At 45.0% G+C, this 17,126-nt stretch overlaps 1 protein-coding gene across 1 annotated transcript in view; it reads right to left on the reverse strand.

The window, feature by feature from the left end:
- The window catches only part of HIVEP2 (HIVEP zinc finger 2), a 428,321-nt gene extending 419,629 nt beyond the window's left edge, over window positions 1-8,692 (reverse strand). Inside the window, exon 1 of the mRNA XM_033936471.1 lies at window positions 7,858-8,692. The gene's annotated coding sequence lies outside the window, so the exon portion shown is untranslated. The remainder of the gene's footprint in view (window positions 1-7,857) is intronic.
- Window positions 8,693-17,126: the final 8,434 nt, after the last annotated feature.

Raw genomic sequence — 17,126 nt, forward strand, 5'->3', positions numbered from 1 at the left:
TCCAACATTTGTTTCTTTCTCACTGTCTACTATCTCTCTCTTTCCTGCCTTGTACCCTGGGTCAAACCTCTCTATTCCCCTCCATGCAGCATCTTTCCCTTCCTCCCATCCATTATGATGTGCAACATTTCTTTCTCTCTCCCCATGTACCATCTCTCCCTGCCTTCCACCCTATGTCCAATGTTTCTTCCTCTCTATATTCTCCGTGCATGTCTCCCTCCCTTCTGCCATATGCAGGATTTCCCCCTCTGCCCTCACATCCCTTTCTACCTCTTCTCTTCCTTCCTCTCTTCCATCCCAACAATTCTTCCTCTCTCCTCTCCCCCCCATGTGCAGCTTTCCTCCCCTCCCTTCCCCCTGCATAGCAGCTTACCTCCCCTTCCACCCATTCCCCTGTGTAGCAGCTTTCCATCCCTCCCACCCTCCCATCCCCCTGTGCCATCCCTCCCTCCCATCCCTCTGTGCAGCAGCACCCCACCGACTCTCCAACCATGAGATACCTCCGAGGCCTCCTAAAGCAGCAGCAGTAGCAGTGGCAGTGCATGGTCAGCAGAGGCATCGCTCTCGATGGACTACTAGCGGCCTGCCCTGCTAGGGGTTCCCACTGCTGTATCAGCAGTAACAAGGCAGAGGGAAGGTCCCAGTGGAGCAGGCAACACAGCAGCCCGTTCAGAGCAATGCTGCTGCTGACCGTCCACTGCCACTGCACTAGGGGATATTGGTCGCTGAAACGGTGAGTCCAATTTTCTCGGACAACGAATTGATTCAAATCACTTCACCAAAGTGAATCAGTGAATCGATTCAAATCGTCAAATGGGGCAACACTAGCGTTGAATGCCAATATCAACACTGATTAAGCCTATCATTAAGGCTCCCTTTTACAAAGCTGCGCAGCTGAGTGCCATGCGACAAATGCTCCAATGCCCATAGGAATTGAATGGGATCCCTCCTGCCGGTGATCACCACAATTCAGTGGGGTGTTGGAGTTCTTCCAGCAGGAGGGCTTGGGATCCCTCCTGCCGGGCATCGCACAGGTGTTGCAGGGGTGTTAGCAGGAAAGATTGGGCATCTCTCCTGCTGCGATCGGAGAGGGGAGGACGGACGACGACAGTTATAGGATTCTGTAACCGGCTTTGTTTTTGATAGACGCAGGTTACAAAATCCTGCTTTTAGGCGAAGGACTAGCCCCTCCTTCGACTAAAAAGGTCTTGTTTTGGGCGTTTGGGACTTGGGCAATTTTGGGGTTGGAAATCTGTCTTAAGGATAGACGTAGTGGTGGTTTGGGCGATTAAACTAGTGAGCGTAGAGGTAGGCCATTCTTTTTTTAAAAAACTCATTTTGGACCTTGAATGGACCCTGCTACCTACTTTCTGTGTCTACGGACTTTCTTTTTTATTATGCCCCTCCATGTGTGTACTGTGATTGTGGGAATTTCAATGGGAAGCGAGTTCCACACTTTTGCTATTTGGTAGTTGAATGATTTGCTGCGAGATGTTTTGCATTTTATGTCTTTCAAAGTTGGGATCATCAGGCTGTTAAGAGTTATGTTGATCAACAGATCTACCCAGTAGTTCAATAAATCTGGGGAAGCTATTAGGGACATCACCGTATAGCGTTTTAAATGTGAAGCAGCACAGGGGTCCTTTTACTAAGGCACACTAACCGTTTTAGCGCACGCTAAATGCTAACGTGTCCATTATAGTCTATAGACGCATTAGCGTTTAGTGCGCGCTAAAACGGCTAGCACGCCTTAGTAAAAGGAGCCTATAGTTTGAATTCTATTCTTTTTTTTTTTTTCTATCGGTAATCAATGGTGTGACATGGTCAAGTCTTGATTTATAGTATATGAGTTTTGCTACAGTGTCTTGTATCCGTTGGAGGTTTTTCATTATATATATACTCAAATATAAACAGAGATTTGGGGGCCAACAAAATGGCCAAATAATGGGGTCTCAGCTTATATTTGAGTCATTGCTCACCCACCCCCTCCCAGACTTGCTGCAGGCCTCCACTGGGCCTGCCATATGGCCCGGTGGGGTTGGCCGAGACAGGTGGAATCCCTCCGCTCTCCTGTCCCGGCCAACTCTGCCAATTTTTTTTACCTCTGGTCTGTGTGTCCAATAGTGCAAAGACAAAAATCCAGGAAATAAGACAAAAAAGCCCTTTTTGACAGCCATGGTAGAAATGGGCTTAGCATGCCCTTACTCAGACCTCTCCTGCACACTATACTGCAGCTTAGTAAAAGGATTCCTTACTTTGTAAGCCCAATACCTAGTGCACCTGAGTATAATTCACCTGAAGACGTAAGATAAATCTAAATAAAGTCAAAGCACCCTTTCCTAACTGCAGACAAATGCATTTCTACAATATCATCTCATAATTATGCAAAATAATCTGACTCTGTATTCAGTTTAAAAATAGCAAAATTTGAGAGTTACAGTCCATACTTTATCACAAGTATACGCTCCCTTTGGAAAATGCTCCACATGTTAACTGATTACACAGCTTTCACTTCCCAATAAATTAAAGAGACATCAAAGATTACTTCTTGCTTCTGTTTGTGCATAGCATGAAACATTAAGTAAAGCAATGGCCCAAAGACCTAATACTGAAAATGGTTTAGGATTTTCCAGGCAGCACATTACTAACACAGTCGTCTTAATAAAACAGCTATTGCATATTCCGTAAGCATAAGTTAAGAATCAAAAATAGATTTAGTCTGAGTAGCATTAGAACCACTTAGCTACTATCAAATATACCAAATATGATATAGGAGAGAATTTTATAGTATGAGGATTGAATAATGTAGAAAAGGAAGCTTCATATTACCCTCCTCTTCCATACCATAGTGCAGTGTTTCTCAACTCAGTCCTGGAGTACCACCTTGCCAATCAGGTTTTCAGAATATCCACCATAAATATGCATGAAATAAATTTGCATATAATGGAGGAAGGGTATGCAAATCAAGTTTATGTATATTCTTGGTGGATATCCTGAAAACATGACTGGCAAGGGGGTTCTCCAGGACCAAGTTGAGAAACACTGCCTTAGTGGTTCTCAAGCCTGTCCTTAGGGAACTCCAGCCAGTCAGGTTTCAGGACATCCACAATGAATATTCATGCGATCAATATGCATACACTGCATCCCTGGGGATGCAAATCTATTTCATCTCAACCTGACTGGCTGGGGTTCCCTGAGGACAGATTTAGAAACTCCCCTGCCTTAGGCTTATATGTAGAAACGATACACAAGAAGCAGGCATTTTCCACTGCAAAGTCGTAGAACAAGAGGCAAGCTTGGAGAGTGGAAAAATGGAAGACTAGTCAGCAGTACTGGAAAATATATCTTCACAGAAAGGGTAGTAGACACGTGGATTAGACTCCTAGCAGATGTAGTGGAGGCCATAAGAATAATAGAATTCAAGACAGCAGGCTGGCTCTCGGTGGCGGCACTAGTTTGATCTCTGGATCAGGCCTTCCATATCATGAACAGGCTGCAGTGAAGGATTCACTGCCTCTAGGGCAGGAGGAAGTCCCAGTTATCATTGAGGGTGATCCCTTGTTACCTGGATGACAGATTTAAAGCCCAGGATACCGAGGTTCATAAAGAATTCTGATACATGCACTCTGCTGCAATGATCAGACTAAAGCAATTCTGGATCAGGATTTAGCTTATGCCTTTGTCACTAGATCAAGGCAAGTTGCATTCACATAGAATAAAATCTTTCCTACCCTGGAAGGCTTACACTCTAAGGGGCTGATGCAATACGACCCAATAGCACAGCGGTTTACGCTTGGATTTTCCAGTACTAATCTTACTGCCAATGCAGGGATAGAAGATTAGCATGGGAAAATCAGCTTTAAACCAGTAGCGCAATGGCCACGCAAAATGCATGCAAACCATCACATATTAAATTTCTATCAATATAAAAACTGCATTAAACTCTAGAACAGTTTGGGGGAGTTGTTGGGGGGGGGTTTAACTGATTTTGTAACATTGAATTTTCATGCAATAATACAGAGCAGGAAAACAGAATTTCCCCAAACCCATCTTCTCATTCCCCAAACATCCCTGGTGACCCTAATAAGTCTTCAGGATTCCAAAGCCTCCAAGCCCCACCAAAAATGCCCCTAGTAGTCCAAGAGACCCTTCCAAACCCTCTCCTCAACCCCAAAACAGTCCTAATGGTCTTAGTGGCCCCTCCAGATCTCCAAAACAGTTCTGGTGACCCAAACTGGCCCCTGAATCCCCCCCATGACCCGGATGACCCAAGTAGACCCTCCAGACCCCCAACTCCATAAATGACCCTGATGGTCCAAGTAGGTCCACCTCGACCCCTATCTTCATATACCTTTAATTGGGGGTAGAAACAATGCCCACTTGCCTCTACCTCTGAGCTACCAGCATAATACATCTCTGGATACACCACACAGGGGGTTCCAGGAAGGGGAGCATATGGACCAACAAGAACATTTTTGGTGTCAGACGTATCCAGAGTGGGGGATAATTGGGAAGTCAGGTTTGCACTAATATTAACAGAAGTCCTTGCACAAGAGCTCCAGCTGACACTAGTGCAAACCCACTTGTGCTTGTGTCCAGTGTACGCTGCCCATTAGCACATATTTTTTGTACAGGGTCTATTTGCATACAGTGCATACATCTGACTATTTAAAATCCATTACACATGTCTTTGAAAACTGCTCTGAATTGACTCACCAGTCATTAGTAGCAGTATAGAAGCTTCCAATGGTTACTGCATTGGAAAGCTACTCTCTTGCATTAGGAAGCAGTGAGCATTGACCTCTGTGGCCATGGAATATTAAGTGACTTACCCAAGATCACAAGGAGCGGCAGTGGTGCCCCTCCCCCGCCTCTTCCCAACCTCTCCCCCCTGCTGTGTGCTTGCCCCTTCCTTTCCCTCGTATCTTTTTAATTTGTCAGGCGCCAGCCACCGTGCAAACTTACTTCCCACGTCATGTCGGCCCGGAACACCAACAGCGAGTTTGTAATTTTGCTCACACAGGGAAAATTAAAGAAGTAATGGCAGGGGAGTCGGGGAGGGCAGAGAAGAGGACGGGTGCCTGTGTCCCTTACAAAGGCCCGCCCCTGCATTCCCCCTTACTATACCACTGGCAGTGGGATTTGAACTAGGCTTCCCTAGGAACTAGGACAGAAGATGTTATGGTATGTCAAGTTTTCTATTCCACCTTTACCTATTCAGTTCAAGATCAGATTACATTACAAGAGGTTGGGTCAGTTACCCAGGCAGTCACGATGGACAGTTTGGCATGGACATTCAATAGAGTTGCTAGTACAGGTAGATCAAAAAAGGAAGGGAGGAGAATTGCCAGCTGGTTGCAAATAAAGGATTATGGCACCCATATCCCAGCACTGGTTTTGACCACAGGGGAAGAATGAAGAGAAATGAACTACCAGGCCAATAATAATAATTAAAGAACATGGAACAAGCACATTGAAGGATCGGAGGAAAACACCTGAGAACAGGCAGGCTCTGTGGTACTGAATCCAGATTGGGCAGACCAGCAAGAGGTGTGACCTCTAGTGATTAGAGCGGTGAGCTGGAAAACCACAGTTCAAATCCCATGTTTCCCCCACCGATGCTCTTTGTGACCTTTGGACAAGTCAATTCACCCTCCACTGCCTCAGGTACAAACTTTAAGGTTACATTAAGCAAAAGGCCTATCCCGTTAACAGGTGCCATTTACTGCAGTTCCCTTGCTATGCAATGGGGCTCATTTACTAACAGCATGCTGGCGCAGTGGCACTCATTAATAAATCTAGCCCTTAGAACAATAGTTTCTCAACCCATTCTTCTAGGTACACCTAGCCAGTCAGGTTTCCAAGCTACCCACAATGAACATACACGAGATTTACAATCAGAGGTAGAACATGAACTGCATGTATCCTGAGAGCTGCTGAGAACCCCTGGATTGGACTGAAAGTCCACTAGGACAGGAAAATGCAGTACCTGCTGCATCTGAACTGCAACCAGTGCAAATGAGTTTTAAAAAGTGAATAATTAGCCTTTACCAGACATTTTCTCTAGGTTTTCAGTAGCTTAGACTGGTGTTTCTCAACCAAATCCTCAAGTCACTCCCAGCCAATCTGGTCTTCATATCCAGAATAAATATTCCTGAGAGACTTGCATGCACTATCTCCTTGGTATATAAATCTATGTTGTGCATATACATTATGGCTATCTCGAAAACCAGACTGGCTGAGTGTGACCTCAGGAATGGGTTGAGAAGCAGTGTTTCAGAGTACAATTGGTTCTCAATTTTTTTGAATTTGGAATTCTTTCAAAGACTGAAAGGCAACCATAGAGCCCACCAAAAAAAAAACCGACTTCAAAATGCCAAACATGATGCCACAGCTGAGTATTTTTTAATGGATACAATTTAAACACTATGATCTCACAGTCTTATTGGTAATCTTGAAGTTTCTGTTTGACTGACCCACTTGTGGGCATAAATGCCCTAATTTAAGGTAAACAGCACATTCTTTCAGTGTGTTTTTTGGCCTGTGAAACAATGCCTACAAAGGTTGAAATAAAGTTCAGGGAGCACAGAGGCATGACTCCCATTAAAAAAAAAGAAAATTCACAGAGACAGTTTCAAATGTTCCTCTACGGTCACAGTAGTAAGAATAACAAAAACAAACTTGTGTATAATATGCAGGTCTATAAAGAAACTGTATGTGGTGTGTCTCTTTCAGAATACAGTAATGCAATGTCTTATTTGAAGGAACATTAAAACTGTCTTTTCAAAGTTAAACATACTCGAGATGGGATGCGGTTCCCTTTATCGGTGGTTAGTGTCAATATTTGCAGAGTGGACAGCCCTGAAGGAGTACTGGGGACACTCTCCTCTGGTCACGAACAAGCTACCCCACCCCCACGGCCACCACCAAGGGACATTTGCTGCCACCCGCATTAGCTGACTACAAGGCCACGACATGGGCTTCGTTATTCTCAGTGTTTACTTCTGGACATTTAGAGGCAGGCAGAAAAGCGGCCCACTCTATCTTTCCCTCCAGGGCAGTGGCTTGACAAGGAGGAAGAGCAAGGGAGAGGAGCACATCTGCTCTGACTGCAGGCACAGCCCCTTGTTAACCCCCTTCCTGTGGCTCTTGCGCGTCATGGAACATTCCCGGAACGGGCCAACGTTCCACCCACTCCAGCCAACACACAAGCGCAGCGACGGAGCCAAAGAGTAGGGAGGGGGGGGGGAGAGACGCACATGAAGAGAAAAATAGAGACGGGCAAGGAAAAGAGAGAGAGAGACTGCAGCTAGACGGGCAGTATATGCAAACACTGCAGAGCAGGCGGGCGGCCTGGCACGTTCAGTCCCTAATCCCCTGAGAAATTTCAACATATTGCTGGGGGGGGGGGACTAGCCTACCAAAATACCAACATTAGCATACACGTGAATATTAGCATCCGCTTCAAATGGCCACAGCAAACTTCCCCACTAGACCCCTAAGTCAGTGACAGCCGGCGCTCTCCCCACCCCCTTTTCCCCGCCAGTCATTAGCTCCCATGCAAATTCTTTCGAATGTTACGCAACCCTGACCCTAATCTGCATACACTTCCATGCTGGGTATTCCCCGCATTTCTCCTAATACAGCATAAACAAAGGAGGCTACCACCCGCTACATAGCTTTTCTTTCTTACTGGGGTTTTGTTGCAGCTTTTGAATCCAGCGCTGCTAATCATTAAAAAAAAAAAAAAAAAAAACACCACCACCTCTGATCGCTACAGCGATGACGGCAATAATCATGGCAATTAGGTCTCGGGGGTAGAAATGGAGGCGGCTGCTCTAGTGGCAGGTGACTCACCGGTCTGTGAGTAGGATCCTCCGCTGCTGGCTGATCTCCCAGATCTGACTTGTCCGTTCGGCATCAACCACTTGCAATAACACCAAATGTATAATAAATAATGACAAAATTGTATATATATATATATGTGTTTAAAAAAAAATAAGAATCGCGATAATTTTGTCCCCACTGACGTTGCGCTCCCACCGACACGTCCAGAGAAAACAAGTTGGCAGGCACTTGGCACTTTTTCCTCTGCCACAGGCACAGTCAGGGGAAGGAAATGAAAGGAGTGCGAGCACCAAGGCGTCTGCGGCCAGAGGAGGCAGGGAAGCCGGGAGCGAAGCTCTGCCCGGCCCTGCCCCTACATGATCGATGCTCCCCCGGCTGGGGAGAAAGGGCTCCGAGCAGCCGCTGCTCACCTGCACAGCCCCACACAGCAAAGAATATCAAGATCTGTACGGATACGCAGTATATTACTGATCTCTCGCCGTGTCTCGTGTTCTTCCTTCTGCTGCTGTCAGCCTGCCATGGGGTGATAGCGTTGCAGCTTCTGCTTTTTTCTTATCTTTTTTTTTTCTTGCTGTGGTTGGATGTTTCTCCTTGTATTCCGGGCCCCAGATGAGGCTGTGTATCGTATCCACAAATGCCAAAAAAATAAATCAAGCGCGTCTAACACGAAGGGAGAAGCGGAAAAAGGTGCAAATAGAAGTACAGCGATGACGGGGAGGGGGAAAAGAAGGCCGGGCTGCAGGTCTGTAGCGAGCGAGGGGAGCCTCTGCTCTGCTGCAGACAGACGGGGTTATTCCTGGCACCACTTCCCAGAACATGAGTTGCACGGCGCGCAGAGAGAGCGAGCCCGGCCCGTGACGTCATCGGATCCCCCAGCGCGTCCCGGGGAAGGAGGCAGGGCCGGCCCAGCAGCGCCACTCCTAGACACGGGAGATCTCGCTCGCGCTCCTCCCCCTTTCCCTGCCAGTCACTCTCTCCCAAGCACGCGGAGCAGTCCCAGGGAACTCCCAGGAGAGCCAGCCCGAGCTTGTCATGTAAGACTCATGCGTCTCTCCCAGCTTGAGAATTTCCTTGAAGGATGTGGGATCCTCCTTCCTTCCTTCCTGTCTTTAATCTTTCGCCTGCCCTGCAACGCTCCTCCTCCTCTCCTGTTGGTTTTTTCTTTTTGTGTGTGTGTATGTTCGCTTACCGGCTTAGGATCACGTAACATGAAAAGCACAGCAATTATCGTAGTTTGTTTTGCTTCCTTTCCTCCTTCCCCCCCCCACCCCACCCCCCTTCCCTCCCCCCCCCCCCCCCCCCGTTTAAATATCGTGTGCTGCGGCTGAAGCGATTTCTCTCAAACTGATCTTGAAGTCTGGAAATGTATGTTGCTTTTCATGACTTGGGGACCACGTATGCTCTGTCAAGCATTTTCAGAAATCGGGATGTAGTATTTTTGTGTGCTTAGGGTAAACGTACTTTTGGGGCTGGTACTCCAATCGCCTAGAAAAATATGAGCTAAAATATAATACATGCACATGTTTTTGCACGGATATGAGGGTAAGTAGATGGGGGCACTTAAGAAGTGATGGGACCTGGATAGGTCACTGTTGGACAAAGGATACTGAGCTTGATGGACCTTCAAGGTCTGTCCCAGTAGGCCAATTCTTATGTTCTTTGAGTTTGTAGTTTTTTTCAGGATCTTTTGTTTTCTTTGATTACAACTGCTGTTTGCCACTCACTAGAAGCTGCACCTTAGGCAATCGACTTAAGAGCTATGCTAGCACCAATTTCTCTAACCCAAAACTGTACTCTTTCCTACCCCCCCCCCCCCTTATTTAGCTTAAGGCAGCTTTCATAGGGACTGAGGCAGAGCCCCACAGTGTCCCCTTCCCCATAGTCTTGCATGCAGTGGTTGGGACCTATAAGCAGGGGGGCAAAGTTGTAGTCCTCATGACAGCAGAACCAGAACCTGCCAGGGACACAAGAAAGAAAAAGATCACAGGATCCAGGCCAGAGAAGGATGATGAGTAGGAGAGTTGGGCAGGAGAGGGGTGATGGGACCAAGTGCAAGGAATCCTGCTTCCCACTCCCTCCTCCTCCCCAAAATAGTTGGGCCTAAGAGCTTTGTATACATCCTGGCCCAAAGCCAATGACATGTAGCATTTGAGCTCTATGGAATGTTGCATTTCAGAGTACCCACATACCCAGTGCAAGTCTGGATTCTTCCACCTTCCAAAGCACCCCCAAAACTCCCTTTCACCCAGCCAATAAAAGTGCAAAACCCTCCAAAAATTCCTAATATTGAGTCTTCAAGATGAGAACCTTTAAAAAATGTTATTAGTTTGTACAGAATCTAGAATGTTCAACATAATAACTTGGATGAAAATAGCTGAAGGCTAATACAAAAGAAAGCAGTTATTAAAAACATAGGGCCAGATGCACAAAACTCCAGCACTGTGTCAGAAAACACTGTTGTTTTTTTTTCAGTGATTCTAAATTGTCAGGCGACGCTCAACATTAATTGCATGCAAATCATATGCACACTGTTAGTGCTGAGTATCAGAAGTAAAAGTGAGAGGAACGTGCCTGATGCCTGTACTCAAGAACTGAGTGGTAGGCATGCACAGCTCTCGTGTGGAGCTCCGAACAAGGCAGAAACAGCAACAAGAGGAAAAAAAAAAAGCCTTCACCATGTTGCAACTGAAGTCTCTTGCTACGGAGAAGTTTGGAAAGTTTTCTTTTTTTTTAGGGGGGTAAGACACAGCTGTTACGCACATGCACATAGCCATAATTCCACACATGTGCAGTTTAAAAAAAATGCAAGCAAACTGCTACACCAAGAAGTCACCCTCATGATACTACAGCAGGGGTGTCAAACTCAATCACATTAAGGAGCTGAAATCCAAAACACAGGCTAAGTCACGGGCCAGACCCCGCCCCCATAATAATTATAACACCGTTTTTTCCATTCATTTTTCATATATACACATAATATATAATCTTATTAACACATAATGGTAATGGTTAACCACAAAATTAAACTACACACAACACACTGTATGCTTCTCAACATTCATTCCTACCAGAACACAGATAACCCCTATGCAAATACGGGACCAAAAACTAAAAGTACAACCCCCAGTGAAAAAGAAACAAATGTATTTCTTCCTGAGCAGTGCAAAAGATAGACAGCAGATTAAAATGCTCACAATTGACACAATTCAAAACCTAACTTGAAAATAAAACCATTCCCCCTACCTTTGTTGTCTCTCTCCCTCCATGCTGTGCCTCCCTCTGGCAGGTGTCTAACCTTCTGGCCGGCTCCAACATGGCCATTTTATGCGGCCCGATGGTCCGATGCCCCCCGGTGTCATCTTGTGGCCGGCTCCCTCCTCCTCACAGCCGTAGTGTGCATGGAGCAGCGTGCAGCGGCTCCTTGTGCGTCCTGCACCTGAACCGGAAGCCTTCTCTCTGACGTCACAATGTCAGAGAGGGAATGCTTCTGGATGAGGCGTGGGACACTTAAGGAGCCGCTTCATGAGGCTCTGGGCACACTATGGCTGTGAGGAGGAGGGAGCCAGCCACAAGGTAACACGGGGGGAATCGGACCGCGGGCCGCATAAAACGTCCAGGCGGGCCGGATTTGCCCTGCGGGCCTTGAGTTTCACACCTGCTTCAGACCTGCTGGAAAATTTTGCACACTAAAAGGTAAGGTTTCTCTCTATGCATTACACAAAGTGCTCATTTTAATACTAATGAGCTCCTTGTAATTCATTTACATAGGATTCTTTGTGACTGCTACTGTGACTGTAGAAATCTTATGCACCAGAGCCTGAAATAATGATATGCTAGACCAGTTTAATACCAAGGGGGGGGCAGTCCGCCCCAGGTGCTACCATAAGGGGGTGCTCCCAGAGTTGGAGTTATGCTCCAGGAACTCCTTCTTCTTCAGCAGCCTTCACATCTGGCCCTCCCCCTGTCACCTGCACCCCTTTCCCGCGGCCCTCTTCAGTGACTCGGCAGCAGTAGTGATTAAGACAGGCTGCCAGCATCATGGCCTTCCTTCAGCTAGTCCCACCTACGCAGAAACAGGAAGTTGAAACAAAGAATGTGGGACTCGCAGAGGGAAGGTTCCAACACCGGCAGTCTGACTTAATTGCTGCCGAATTGCTGAAAAGGACCACCAGGAAGGGGGTGCAGGTGCAAGGAAGAGAGCCAGATGCAGGACTCATGGGAGAAGGGAGAGAGAGAGAAAAAGAGGTGTCATACCAGGCTGTGGAAGATGGATGGAAAAATGCTGGTTATAAGGAATCGGAACAAGGGAAAAGAAGGGGATGCAGGTGCAAGGGAGAGGGCCAGATGCAGGACTCGTGGGGGAGGGGGGAGAGAAAGGAGGGTATGATGTCATACTGGGCTGGGGGAGGGTGGATGTAAAATGTTGGCCAGAAGGTGTGGGAACAAGGGAAGAGAGGGGGAAGCAGGTGGAAGGGAGAATGCCAAATGCAGGACTACCTGGGGAGTAGCGAGAGGGTAGAGAGAGAGAGAGGAGGGAAATATGCCATACTGGGCTGTGGGGGAGGAGGGAGGGTGGAAAGATTCTGGCTACAGGGTGCGGAAACAAGGGAAGAGGGCGGGATAAGCTGAAAATGGAGACAAACAGTGACAGAGAAGGTAAGGGGCAATAGGGATACAGAGGGGGAATGCTGAAATGGGGTAGATAGGAACATAGAGGGAGCAAAGCTGAAAGGAAGGTAGATGGGTTTACAGAGGAAGGCAATGCTGAAAGAGGCTGGATAGGCACACAGGGGATAATACTGGAGGGTTGATGGGGATACAGATGGGACAGTGCTGAAAAGGGAAAGAGGCAATAGGAACACAGAAAGGGAGCAATGCTGAAAGGGGATAGTGCTGAAAATGAAAGGTGAAGTAGAGACACACAGTCAACCAGAGTTTATTGATAGACTCCTTACTCCCTATTATCCCGCTAAATCTCTCCGCTCTGTATCACAAAATCTCCTAGTCGTACCATCTTTAAAACTAATTAATACATTGAGATCCAATAATTTTGCTGTCACTGCACCCTCCCTCTGGAATTCATTGCCTAATCATTTACGAATGGAATCTTCAACAAATCAATTTAGAGCAAAACTCAAAACATTTTTATTTGAGGATGCTTATGGATAAAACTGTCCTTCTTAGGACTAAATCAACTACAGTCACTTTCCCTACCTATTGTTTTACCCCTAAGTGTGCTTTATTCAAATATTGTAGTTCAGTCCTTCTTTCCCAATTGTGTGTAGTTAGTATATGTGTTTTTTGTAAATGTCTACTAACCTAACATTGTTTTGTATAATATTTTAACTCTAATTTGTTTTGTTTCTCTTAAAGATATCTCTTTTATTATTGCTGTACACCGCCTAGAAAATTGAATAAGCGGTATAAAAATTTTTTTAATAAACTTGAAAAACTTAATAAACATGACACAGAGAAGCAATGCTGAAAAAAGGTAGGGAAGGAGATAAGGACATTGAGAGGGTAGATGGTGAACATGGGGAGAGGATAATGACAGGGACCCAAGATTTTGGAAAAGAGGTGAGATGGGCACAAAGAAGGGTGATGCAGGAAAAGAGGTGGAATGGGCACAGAAGGGAAATGCTGGATCAAGGAGAGATTGTGGGTTCAGGCTGGATGGAATGGGGAGAAAGAGGGCTGACATTGGAAGGAATGAGAGAGTGAAGAGAAGATGAGGTAAGCAGAAACCCAGAGACACCAAAAGGTACAATTTTTTGTTGATGTTTTTTACTTGAGGATAAATAGTATCCGTGATTGATAATGTTAATAAAAGAAAAGTTGAGATTCCAGTCCGTCCAAGGTTTGATATAAATGTAGTAAGAAATAAGTTTGTTTCTACTTTATCTCAGTTGGATATGGAGGTGAATGTTGCTATCTTGACTAGTGATTGGTATAATGCCCTGGAGATGGTTTTAGAGGAGATTGCTTCATTGAAAATGGTTAATTCTGTTCCAGATATTATCCCCTGCCCATGGAGATCTGAGATTTAAATGAATTTAAGAAGAGAATTAAGGAAGTTTGAAAGAATATGGAGGAAAACGAAAGATGTAGATTGTGATAACTATCAATTTCGCTTATTGGAATATCGAGCATACTGTGAATTAGAGAAATAGATATTATAGTGAAAAGATACGGAAAACAGTCAATAGACTAAAAGAATTATTTGAGACAGTAATGTCATGTCAGTCAGAATTGGAAAACATTGTTATTTTATTAAAGTTTCTTTATAGTATTTTATTGTACCTTGTACATCGCTTAGAAATTAATATAGGCGATTAATCAAATTGTATTTCTATACTATTGCCTCCTGAGATCTCTGATCTCTGTATTTCCTCTGAATATCTACTGAATGTCCAGCACTCTTGATTGTAAACCGCCTAGAAGTCGCAAGATTGTGGCGGTATAGAAGAATAACATTATTATTATTAATCAAAAACAGAAATAAACTTGAAACTTGAAACTTCAAAAAATTATAGTGAAAAGATACGGAAATATATATATAATTTTTTTCTACCTTTGTCTTCTCTGATTTCTTCTTTCTTTTCCTTACATCCACTGCCTGCCCTTTCTCTGCCCCTTCTGTATGACATCTTCTTTCCTTCTATGTCCCTTCCAGAAACTGTCTGCCTCTCCCTTCCATCTATTGTATCTTTCCACCCCATTAGCCTGGCATCCATCTTCTTCCCTTCCCTCCCCAATGGTCTGGCATCTCTCTCCTCTCCTTCCCTTCCTTCTCCCATACTCCCATGGTCTGGCATTTCACTCTCTCCTTTCCTTCCCTTTTATTCCCTTGTCTTCCTTCTCAATTTATTTTCTGCATCTGTCTAGATTAAATTACAACTCAGTCCTCAATTTCCCTTTTCACTGTCTCTACCTACAGCTTGCCATCTCTTTCCTTTACCCCCTCCAGTATGTTACTAACTTTATCCTCTTCCCCCCATCCGGCAGGTGCCCTTTTTTATTTATCACCTCTTTCCATCATGTGCCCTCTTTCTCTACCCCTTCCATCTAGCATCTTCTCCTCTGTACACTTGCATCCAGCATCTGCCCTCCCCACTTCCATTTTCTGCTCCCCTCTTTCTCTTCTCCCTACTTCCTTCCTGCATCTGCTCTCCTCTTTCTCTCTCTCCACCCCACTTCCATCCAGCATTTGCTCCCTTCTCTTTCCAGCATAGACTTCCCCTGCCCACTAACATTCAGTGTCTGCCCTTTCTCTCTCTCCATCCATCACTCTTCCATCAGCATCTGCCCCCTTTCTCTCCCTCCACCACCCTTCCATACCAGTCTCCTGCTCCCTTATCCCTCTCTCCACCCCAGTGTCATCGAGTATCTTGCCCCCTTACCTCCCCACTGCTGCTGTATGCTTTCCTAAACCAGCAGCAGCGGATGTAATCTTAAACGCAGTCATCGATTGCAGGACCTTGCTGCACTTCTCCACACTGCTGTCTCTGCTCCAGAACAAGGAAGTGATGTTGGAGGGGGTAAACCGGCAGGAAGGTCCCGTGATTACTGAATTTAAAGTTTACTGCTGCTGTGCCAGTGGAGCAGGAGGTTCCGGAGTCAGTGTGCCAGCTATGCATCCCCCTTAGAGCATGCATCCAGGGAAGACTGCCCCATCCTTGGTACGCCACTGGATGAAGCATTTTGGGCCCCTTTTACAAAGCCATGGGTAGTGATTCCCAGCACAGTAAATGTGATGAAGACCATAGAAATCGAATGGGCTTCGTTGTGTTTGCCGCATGGGAATGTGTTTGCCGCATGCTACCAAGGCTTTGTAAAAGGGGTTGTTTATTTGCACTTCTTGAGCCAGATTCATATCCATACTAAAATTCACCTTTGTGAGGTTGCTAGCGCGGATTAAGTTTAAGTTTGGATGCATTTGTTTCAAGGTACTATCAGGCCTCATCCCAGAATATCTTATGGAATCTTTTATCATTACCAACTCTAAACATACTAGGAAATCTCACATGCTATATTCTCTTTCCCATCTGCTAAGGGCTGTAAATTAAAAAAAATTCCAACAGCATATGTTGTCTTTTCAAGCAGCTTTATGGGCCAAGGATTTGAATCACCTATTTACATCTTTCAACTCTTACCAACAGTTTCATTGTGCCTTAAAAACACATCTTGTTATTAAATCTTTTGGGAATTAGATATATTTTGTTGCCGAAATTCATTTGTAATTTATCTTTTGTGAACCACATAGTTTTTATGTTTATATTTTATTGATCTCACTTGATATTTTTTTAATGTATGTCTGTCTTTGCTGGATTATAAACTCTGTGGAGCAATGCCACTTGAAAATTATAGCTTTGATTATTAAGGTTTGATCGGGAATAAGGGTCACAATATCTGGACAATCTTTGGCACCTTGTATTTGTTTGGGTAAATTGAATTTAGCAGGTAAATTTATTGCTGATTAATCTTTTTAAAGTGTGGTAGCGGCTGGTTTTATAGGAAAATGGCTTTTAGAATTAACAGTTCTGATTAGGTCAGAATCAGATTATATGCACTTTTGCAAGTGGGTGAAAGTTTGACTATGACAGTGGTTAGATTTGGTCTCTGGATCAGAAGTTTATTTGGGGATACCATGTGTCAGTTTCAGTTAGTGGCCCCCCCCAATGTATGGTGGTAGGGGTTAAGTGAGATGCGCACTGACCAATGCCAGGTCCCAGTTTCAGTTCCCTCACAGATGACTCACCAGGAAGTAGAATAAACGAGCACAGCCAGAGGTGATTATATAAAGAATATATTATAGAAATAGGCTTACAGAAAAGCAATATTTATAACCATTACAATTAAGCATTACAATTAAATAGAGAGCAAAGCAGTTTCCCTGCTTTACAGAGTCCAGAAGGAAGCGTGAAGTTTCAGGGAAAGGCAGAGAGAAAGAGAAAAGGGGGATGGTCTAAGCTTCGTGCTCAATAGATAAAGGGAAGGATAGACAGAGAGAGGTGAAAAGGATTTAGGTCCCAATTCCTGCCCCATACTTTCTCTGTCTCTGTCATTTGGAAGTCAGGTACCTGGGGACATATCTTAAAGACCAGAAATCATCTTCCAAAACATGTCCAAATTTTATTATGAGTTTCACATCTTTTATATGAATCAGGTTTGTCAGCATGTGTCGGCATGTGACGTAAACACAAACCATATATGGACACAGGTCACATGAAACTTTAAAGACATCAGCATTTTTTCTATCTGGAGACTGAAGTCCACAG

The sequence above is a fragment of the Geotrypetes seraphini genome, chromosome 3 (genome assembly GCF_902459505.1).
Source record: "Geotrypetes seraphini chromosome 3, aGeoSer1.1, whole genome shotgun sequence".
NCBI lineage: Eukaryota > Metazoa > Chordata > Amphibia > Gymnophiona > Dermophiidae > Geotrypetes > Geotrypetes seraphini.